The sequence below is a fragment of the Amblyraja radiata genome, chromosome 11 (genome assembly GCF_010909765.2).
Source record: "Amblyraja radiata isolate CabotCenter1 chromosome 11, sAmbRad1.1.pri, whole genome shotgun sequence".
Taxonomy (NCBI): Eukaryota; Metazoa; Chordata; class Chondrichthyes; order Rajiformes; family Rajidae; genus Amblyraja; species Amblyraja radiata.
The window spans coordinates 65,568,694-65,576,332 of NC_045966.1; the positions used below are offsets into that span (position 1 = coordinate 65,568,694).

General features: G+C 48.8%; 1 long non-coding RNA gene across 1 annotated transcript; it reads right to left on the reverse strand.

The window, feature by feature from the left end:
* Positions 1-1,241: 1,241 nt before the first annotated feature.
* Positions 1,242-5,658, reverse strand: LOC116978726. Its single transcript, XR_004413522.1, has 3 exons — positions 5,648-5,658; positions 3,617-3,619; positions 1,242-1,393 (listed from the first exon to the last, which is right to left on the reverse strand). It is a non-coding gene; the product is annotated as an uncharacterized LOC116978726 (long non-coding RNA).
* Positions 5,659-7,639: the final 1,981 nt, after the last annotated feature.

Genomic DNA, 7,639 nt, shown 5'->3' on the forward strand with positions numbered 1-7,639 from the left:
AGATACGGGAGCGGAGGCGGAAGCAAAGATCCGATCTTTGGCCAGAAGCAAGATGGCGGAGGCTGGTTGCTAAAATGGGTCCTATAATCGCCCATGAATCTGCCTATGACCGTACTACGTGTTTTGCGTAGGAGTCAGCCATCTTGCTCTGCTATAAGATCTTTGATCGAAATGGTGTCAAGTTGGGAAAAGCGGAAGTACAATGGGATCTGGGGGTCCTTGTTCATCAGTGACTAAAAGTAAGCATGCAGGTACAGCAGGCAGTGAAGAAAGCGCATGGCATATTGGTCTTCACAACAAGAGCAGTTGAGTATAGGAGCAAAGAAGTCCATCTGCAGTTGTACAGGGCCCTGGTGAGACCACACCTGGAGTATTGTGTGCAGTTTTGGTCTCCAAAGGTTCACCAAGTTAATTCCCGGGATGGCCGGACTGTCATATGCTGAGAGAATGGAGCGGCTGGGCTTTTACACTCTGGGGTTTAGAAGGATGAGAGGGCATCTTTATGAAACATATAGGATTATTAAGGGTTTGGACATGCTAGAGGCAGGAAACATGTTCCCGATGTTGGGGGAGTCCAGAATGAGGGGCCACAGTTTAAGAATAAGGGGTAAGCCATTTAGAACGGAGATGAGGAAACACTTTTGAACAAAGTGAGTTGTGAGTCTGTGGAATTCTCTGCCTCAGAGGGTGGTGGAGGCCGGTTCTCTGGATACTTTCTAGCGAGAGCTAGATAGGGGTCTTAAAGATAGCAGAGTCAGGGGATATGGTAAGAAGGCAGGAATTGCTGTATTGTGGATGATAAGCCATGATCATATTGAATGGCGGTGCTGGTTTGAAGGGCCACTTGACCTACTCCTGCACCTATTGTCTCTTGTCTAATGTCTATTGTATCAGGACTAGGCGTGTATTTCACCCTACACTTGCGCTCGGTCCTCCAAGGCCGCCTGGATCTCCCGGTTGCCAACCATTTTAACTCCCCTTCCCACTCCCACACTGATGTTTCTGTCCTGGGCCTCCTCCATTGCCAGAGTGAGGTGACACTCAAACTGGAGGAACAGCACCTCATAGCTTACAGCCCAATGACATGAACATTGAATTCTCCAAATTAAGGAGACTCCCCCTCCTAATCAAGTCCTGGAGTCTGTCTCAACCCCATCTCTTTTTTCCAGCTTTCTCCCCGACTCCATCAGTCCAAAGAAGGGTCCAGACCTGACATGTCACCTGTCCATTCTCCTCCAAAGTGCCGGTAGAACTCAGCAGGTCAGCCATCCGTGATGAGAAACGGATAGAGAAGTGTTCCTATTTCAAGCTCTCCTTGGCCCTGTCAAGAATGTGGTGTCCATTCTTGGGATGGGATGCAAGGTCCAAGCTGACCAGTCATCGACAGCCCCCCCTTCCCTTCCCTCGTGGGCCATCTCTTTGTCATTCCTCTGTCTTCTCGCTGGATGACAAGCAGACCCATCTTGGCTTAACAGTAGATGTAGCTTCTTCCTTTTGGCCTTTTGTTTCTGCAGGTATTTACAGCGGAATCAAAACTACTTCCCTTAGGTCCTGATCTTCCTTTTGTTTTAGTGAAGGTAGAACCTTTGACAGTTGCGATTGGTTTAGGATCTTGAATACTCCCATAGTGTAAATTTGACATGAACCGTACTTCCTTTTCCATGAAGTTCCCCAGATCAGGAAGCATGGCCTCTCGATTCTCATTTTCCTCTAACAGACCAGCTTTATCTTTTCTCTAAGTCTGTAGGGCAGTTTTACAGTGATCATTTTGATATTGCTAACAACATTCATTTCTTGCATGTGGTCTAAGAGGGTACTCATTTCTTTCATACTTAGATTATTTAGATTATATTAGATTAGATCCTTTATTTGTCATTCAAACCTTTCAGTCTGAACGAAATGTCATTGCCTGCAGCCATACATATAATAATAAACAACAAAACACACAATAAACACAAATTAACATCCACCACAGTGAGTTCACCAGGCACCTCCTCACTGTGATGGAGGCAAAAGTCCTAAAGTTACTATCTCTTCCCTCCTCATTCTCCCTCTGCGCTAAAGCGATATGTTGTTACCCCACCGGGCGATGGTAGTCAGTCCTGCGGCTCAACCGAGCTCCGCAAACGGGCCGGTTCAGCTCCGCGGACCGGGATGGTCAAAGCTGCCGCCCTCCAGTCCAGCGGACGCAGCTGTTGCCACGGGAGCTCCGGAAAACAGGCACCAGCCTGTGACCTGCGAGCTCCCGATGATGTCGTCCACTGGCCCGCGGCGGAGCCCCGGATTCAGGTCGCCACTGCCGGAATGCCGCCTCAGCGCCATCTCAGCCCCGTGCCGGGCCGCCCTTGCCGGAGCACCGTCTCAGTCTCAAAGCCGGGTCACCGGAACGCCAGAACGCCGCCACAGCTCCGAATTCAGCCAGCCTCGCGTTGGTGGGTCCTGGCTACTTCTAAGAAATATCGCAAACTCCCGCAATGCTTTCGCGTCTTCTGGCTGGATAGCTGTCCAAGCATAGGCCTTCTTCATGAGGATGTCTTTGGATCATGGAAGTTTAAAGGGGCTTTTATGTAGTGTGTTGGCAGTGAGCGGCGACTGCGGAGGGTTCAACAGCCCCGACCACGGGGGAACAAAAGGGGAAGATGATTGAACTTTATTACCTTCCATCACAGTGGTGGATGGTTATGTTAGATTTGATTTTATGTGGCTGTGTGTCTTGTTGCTTTTTACTTAGTATGGCTGTATGGTAACTCAAATTTCACTGTACCTTAATTGGTGCATGTGCCAATAAATTCCAACTTAACCTTGATAAGCTTTCGTCTATATTTCTATAATTATAAAACTCTAATCTTGGATGTGTATTTATTTGTGTGTGTGATGTTTGTGTGTACTCACATCTTATAACTATATAACAATTACAGCATGGAAATAGGCAATCTCGGCCCTTCAAGTCCGTGCCGAACACTTATTTTCCCCTAGTCCCATCTACCTGCACTCAGACCATAACCCTCCATTCCTTTCCCATCCGTATACCTATCCAATTTATTTTTAAATGATAAAATCGAACCTGCCTCGAATCTTCTCGAAAAAACAATGCACTGACGGTAAACTTTTTACATATTCCGTTAGAGATTTTCCTCCTGGAGTCCAAAACAATCTTATCTGAAAAATGCATGCTTTATTTCTAGTTATTTATGAAAATGTTTACAAATCTGATGAAAGTTTCAAAATAAAGAGATGGTCTCGCTGATGACATCACAGTGGGTCTTCCGCGCACGACCTGCGAGTGAGGTCACCCCCTCCCCACACCCCCACCCAACTCGCAGTTGTTTGGTTGACACCCATTGCCCCCCACTCTTCCCCACAGCCCCTCTGCCCGCTGCTCCCCACTCCCCTCCTCCTCGCCCATCTCCCCCTCCTCCTCTCCCCCTCCTCCTCTCCCCTTTCCTCCTCTGCCTCTCTCCCCCTCTTCCTCTCCCCCCTCATCTTTACCATCTTCTCTCGCCCCCATCTCCTCTCCTCCCTCCTCCTCTCCCAAGCTTCGCACCACCTCTCTCCCAAGCTTCGCACCACCTCTCTCCCCTCCCCCCCTCCTCTCTCTCCCCTCCTCTCTCCCCACTACCTCTCCTCCCTCCTCCCCCTACCTCTTGTCTCTCACCCCCTGTGTGTGTTATGCCACAACCGTGCATTGAGGGGATGGGACTCAACGTGTCCTATTTGGTCTAATTTTTGTTTAAAAAAAAGGATAGTGCTTACTGATCATGCACAATTGTGACAGTTTGATTTCAAAGACAGGACAGGGGCATTCCCTGAGGGATTTGGGGGGTTGGAAGTGGTTTCTTCTGTGTTTCCCCCCTCAGTTGTTGTCCTGGGAGGAAAGCAGCGGCACTCGGCCCGTCGGGGCTAGGATGCGTGGGAGGAAGGCTGAGCTTGGATTGAGGCTTGGAAGACTGAGCTCGTCTACCCTGCCCCGACCCGCATCCGCACCATGGAGGGGGAAGCGAGCAAACTCCACACCAACAGCGTCGGTGGTCACCCTACCCAGAGACGGGCCCTTCGGCCCCTCACGTCCGTGCTACCCCGGGCTTTCTGCAACACAATCTTGCACTGTTCTGCACTGGATATTGCATTTATTGCGTTTGTCATCACTGTATGTACACTGTTTGCTCTGGCGGCTGCGTGTGAATGGGCGATGTCATCACCTCCCGATCGATGTGCAGAACAACAAGCTTACTCCCCCAAGCTGGCTACCTCCCATCCCTTACTCTCTCAAGCTAGCTACCTCCCATCCCCCAAACTGGCGACCTCTGATTCTCCTTACTCCCCCAAGCTGGCGACCTCTGATTCTCCTTACTCCCTCAAGCTGGCGACCTACCATCCCTTACTCCCCCAAGCTGGCGCCCTCTGATTCTCCGAATACCCCTCTCCCACGAAGGAAACCTGAATGGAAATCTCTGGTGACCTTGCCCACGACCCAAAGATTCCATGAGGTCGCCGGAGGTTTTGGTCACTCGCCTGGAAAGCCTCGAGCTGGATCGACTGAAGCGTGAGCTACAGATCGCACACACACACAAACACATCGCGAAGGTGGGGCCATGGAGAGCGGAGGAGCGCTGTCTGTGTGATGAAGATGGTAAACGGCTGCCACAGAGCACCGTAATTCCTTTAGAGAGCGCGGGGGGGTGCAGAAGGGGAGAGATAAGGGGAGATAGAAAGGGTGAGTGAGAGAAGGGGGAGGAGGGGAGGGGAAGGGGAGAGAGAAGGGGGGGAGAAGGAGTGGAGACAGTTTTAAGAAGTTTAATAAAGTTAGCGGGCATTTTATCTACCAGTTGGTCCTTCTAGGTCCTGAAAACTCAAATGAGCCAATCAAAATGGCCGGTAACTGAAGGAGATGGCCTTCGACTGCCTGTAAGTAAATAGCGACCCCACTCCACTGGCTTCAACCAAACGGCGACCTGTTTTTAGTCGAGGCCGGTTTTGATTATGTTGAAACAATCGAAGCAACCCAGAAGAAGCCTCGACCACGTGGAAACCACTTTCGACTATTATGGAGAGTGACCAAAACCTCCGGCAACCTCTTGGAAACCTTGGGTGGCGGGCAAAAGTCACCAGAGGTTTCCGTTCAGCTTTCCTAAGTGGGACAGGGGCATGACACCCCCAAGCAGGCGACCTCCCATCTCTCATTTCCCCCAGACTGGCCACCTCCATACCTTACCCCCAAGCTGGCTACATCCCATCCAGTACCCCTGTAGGTGAGTTAATCCTCCAAGCTGGCCACCTCCCATTCCCCTTACTCCCCCAAGCTGGCTACCTCCCAAACCTTACTCCCCCAAGCTGGCCACCTCTCATGCTTCTTATTCCCCCAAGCTGTCTCCCACCGCACTGTCACGGGCTGTGGGTCAGCAGCACACACACACACGGGGCCGCGGCTCTGGGCAGCGGACACACGGGGCCATAAACCCAGCAACATCCCTGTCAGCTGCAGCAGAGTTGGGGACAGTCTGGTCCCTCCACCCACCCAGAGTCACTGACCGCACTGCACCGGCACCACGACCCCCCTACCAGGGTGATTCACCACCCCCCCGACCCCCACATGGGGTGATTCACCCCCCCCCGACCCCCACATGGGGTGATTCACCCCCCCCCCGACCCCCACATGGGGTGATTCACCCCCCCCCCGACCCACACATGGGATGATTCACCCGGGTGCCGGGCTGTCTGTAGCCCTGCCGCTGCGTTTCAGCCACCAAACACCAAACGATATTGCCAAGTGCAGGAACTATCTCTGAAGCAGTGGGGAGGTGCCTTCCTGCCCTACGGCTACAGGTATGCATGGAGGGGAGAATAAATTCTTATGATTTCTGAATGGTTGGCATTTTCTTTCATTATTGATAGTACAACATGAATTTTGCAGAATTCCAAAGAGCACAGTTGTCAAAGTTCATCTCTTAAAGAAAGCAGACAGCAACAAAAGTGTTAAAGGTAAGCAACACTTATAGGGGTGTATTATAGACCGCCAAATGGGGAGCGAGAATTGGAAGAGCAAATATGTAAGGAGATTGCAGATATTAGTAGTAAGCACAAGGTAGTGATTGTGGGAGATTTCAATTTTCCACACTTAGACTGGGAAACACATTCTGTAAAGGGCTGGATGGGTTGGAGTTTGTAAAATGTGTGCAGGATAGTTTTTTGCAGCAATACATAGAAGTACCTACTAGAGAAGGGGCAGTGCTGGACCTCCTGTTAGGAAATGAGACGGGTCAGGTGGCGGAGGTATGCGTTGGGGAACAGTTCGGGACCAGTGATCACAATACCATTAGTTTCAATATAATTATGGAGAGGGTCAGAACTGGACCTAGGGTTGAGATTTTTGATTGGAGAAAGGCTAACTTTGAGGAGATGCGAAAGGATTTAAAAGGAGTAAATTGAGACAGTTTGTTTTATGGGAAAGATGTGGAATAGAAATGGAGTACATTTAAAGGTGAAATTTTAAGAGTACAGAATCTTTATGTCCCTGTTCGGTTGAAAGAAAATAGTAAAAATTGGAAAGAGCCATGGTTTTCAAGGGAAATTGGACACGGTTCGGAAAAAGAGAGAGATCTACAATAATTATAGGCAGCATGGAGTAAATGAGGTGCTTGAGGAGTATAAAGAATGTAAAAAGAATCTTAAGAAATAAATTAGAAAAGCTAAAAGAAGATATGAGGTTGCTTTGGCAAGTAAGGTGAAAGTAAATCCAAAGGGTTTCTACAGCTATATTAATAGCAAAAGGATAACGAGGGATACAATTGGTCCATTAGAGAGTCAGAGTGGATAGCTATCTGCAGAGCCAAAAGAGATGGGGGAGATATTGAACAATTTCTTTTCTTCGGTATTCACCAAGGAGAAGGATATTGAATTATGTGAGGTAAGGGAAATAAGTAGATTAGCCATGGAAACTATGAGATTCAAAGAAGAGGAAGTACTGACACTTTTGAGAAATATAAAAGTGGATAAGTCTCCAGGTCTGGACAGGATATTCCCTAGGACATTGAGGGAAGTTAGTGTAGAAATAGCAGGGGCTATGACAGAAATATTTCAAATGTCATTAGAAACGGGAATAGTACCGGAGGACTGGCGTAATGCGCATGCTGTTCCATTGTTTAAAAAGGGGTCTAAGAGTAAACCTAGCAATTATAGACCTGTTAGTTTGATGTCAGTGGTGGGCAAATTAATGGAAAGGATACTTAGAGATAATATATATAAGCATCTGGATAAACAGGGTCTGATTAGGAACAGTCAACATGGATTTGTGCCTGGAAGGTCATGTTTGACTAATCTTCTTGAATTTTTTGAAGAGGTTACTCGGGAAATTGATGAGGGTAAAGCAGTGGATGTTGTATATATGGACTTCAGTAAGGCCTTTGACAAGATTCCTCATGGAAGGTTGGTTAAGAAGGTTCAATGGTTGCGTATTAATGGTGGAGTAGCAAGATGGATTCAACAGTGGCTGAATGGGAGATGCCAGAGAGTAATGGTGGATGGTTGTTTGTCAGGTTGGAGGCCAGTGACTAGTGGGGTGCCACAGGGATCTGTGTTGGGTCCACTGTTGTTTGTCATGTACTTCAATGATCTGGATGATGGTGTGGTAAATTGGATGATA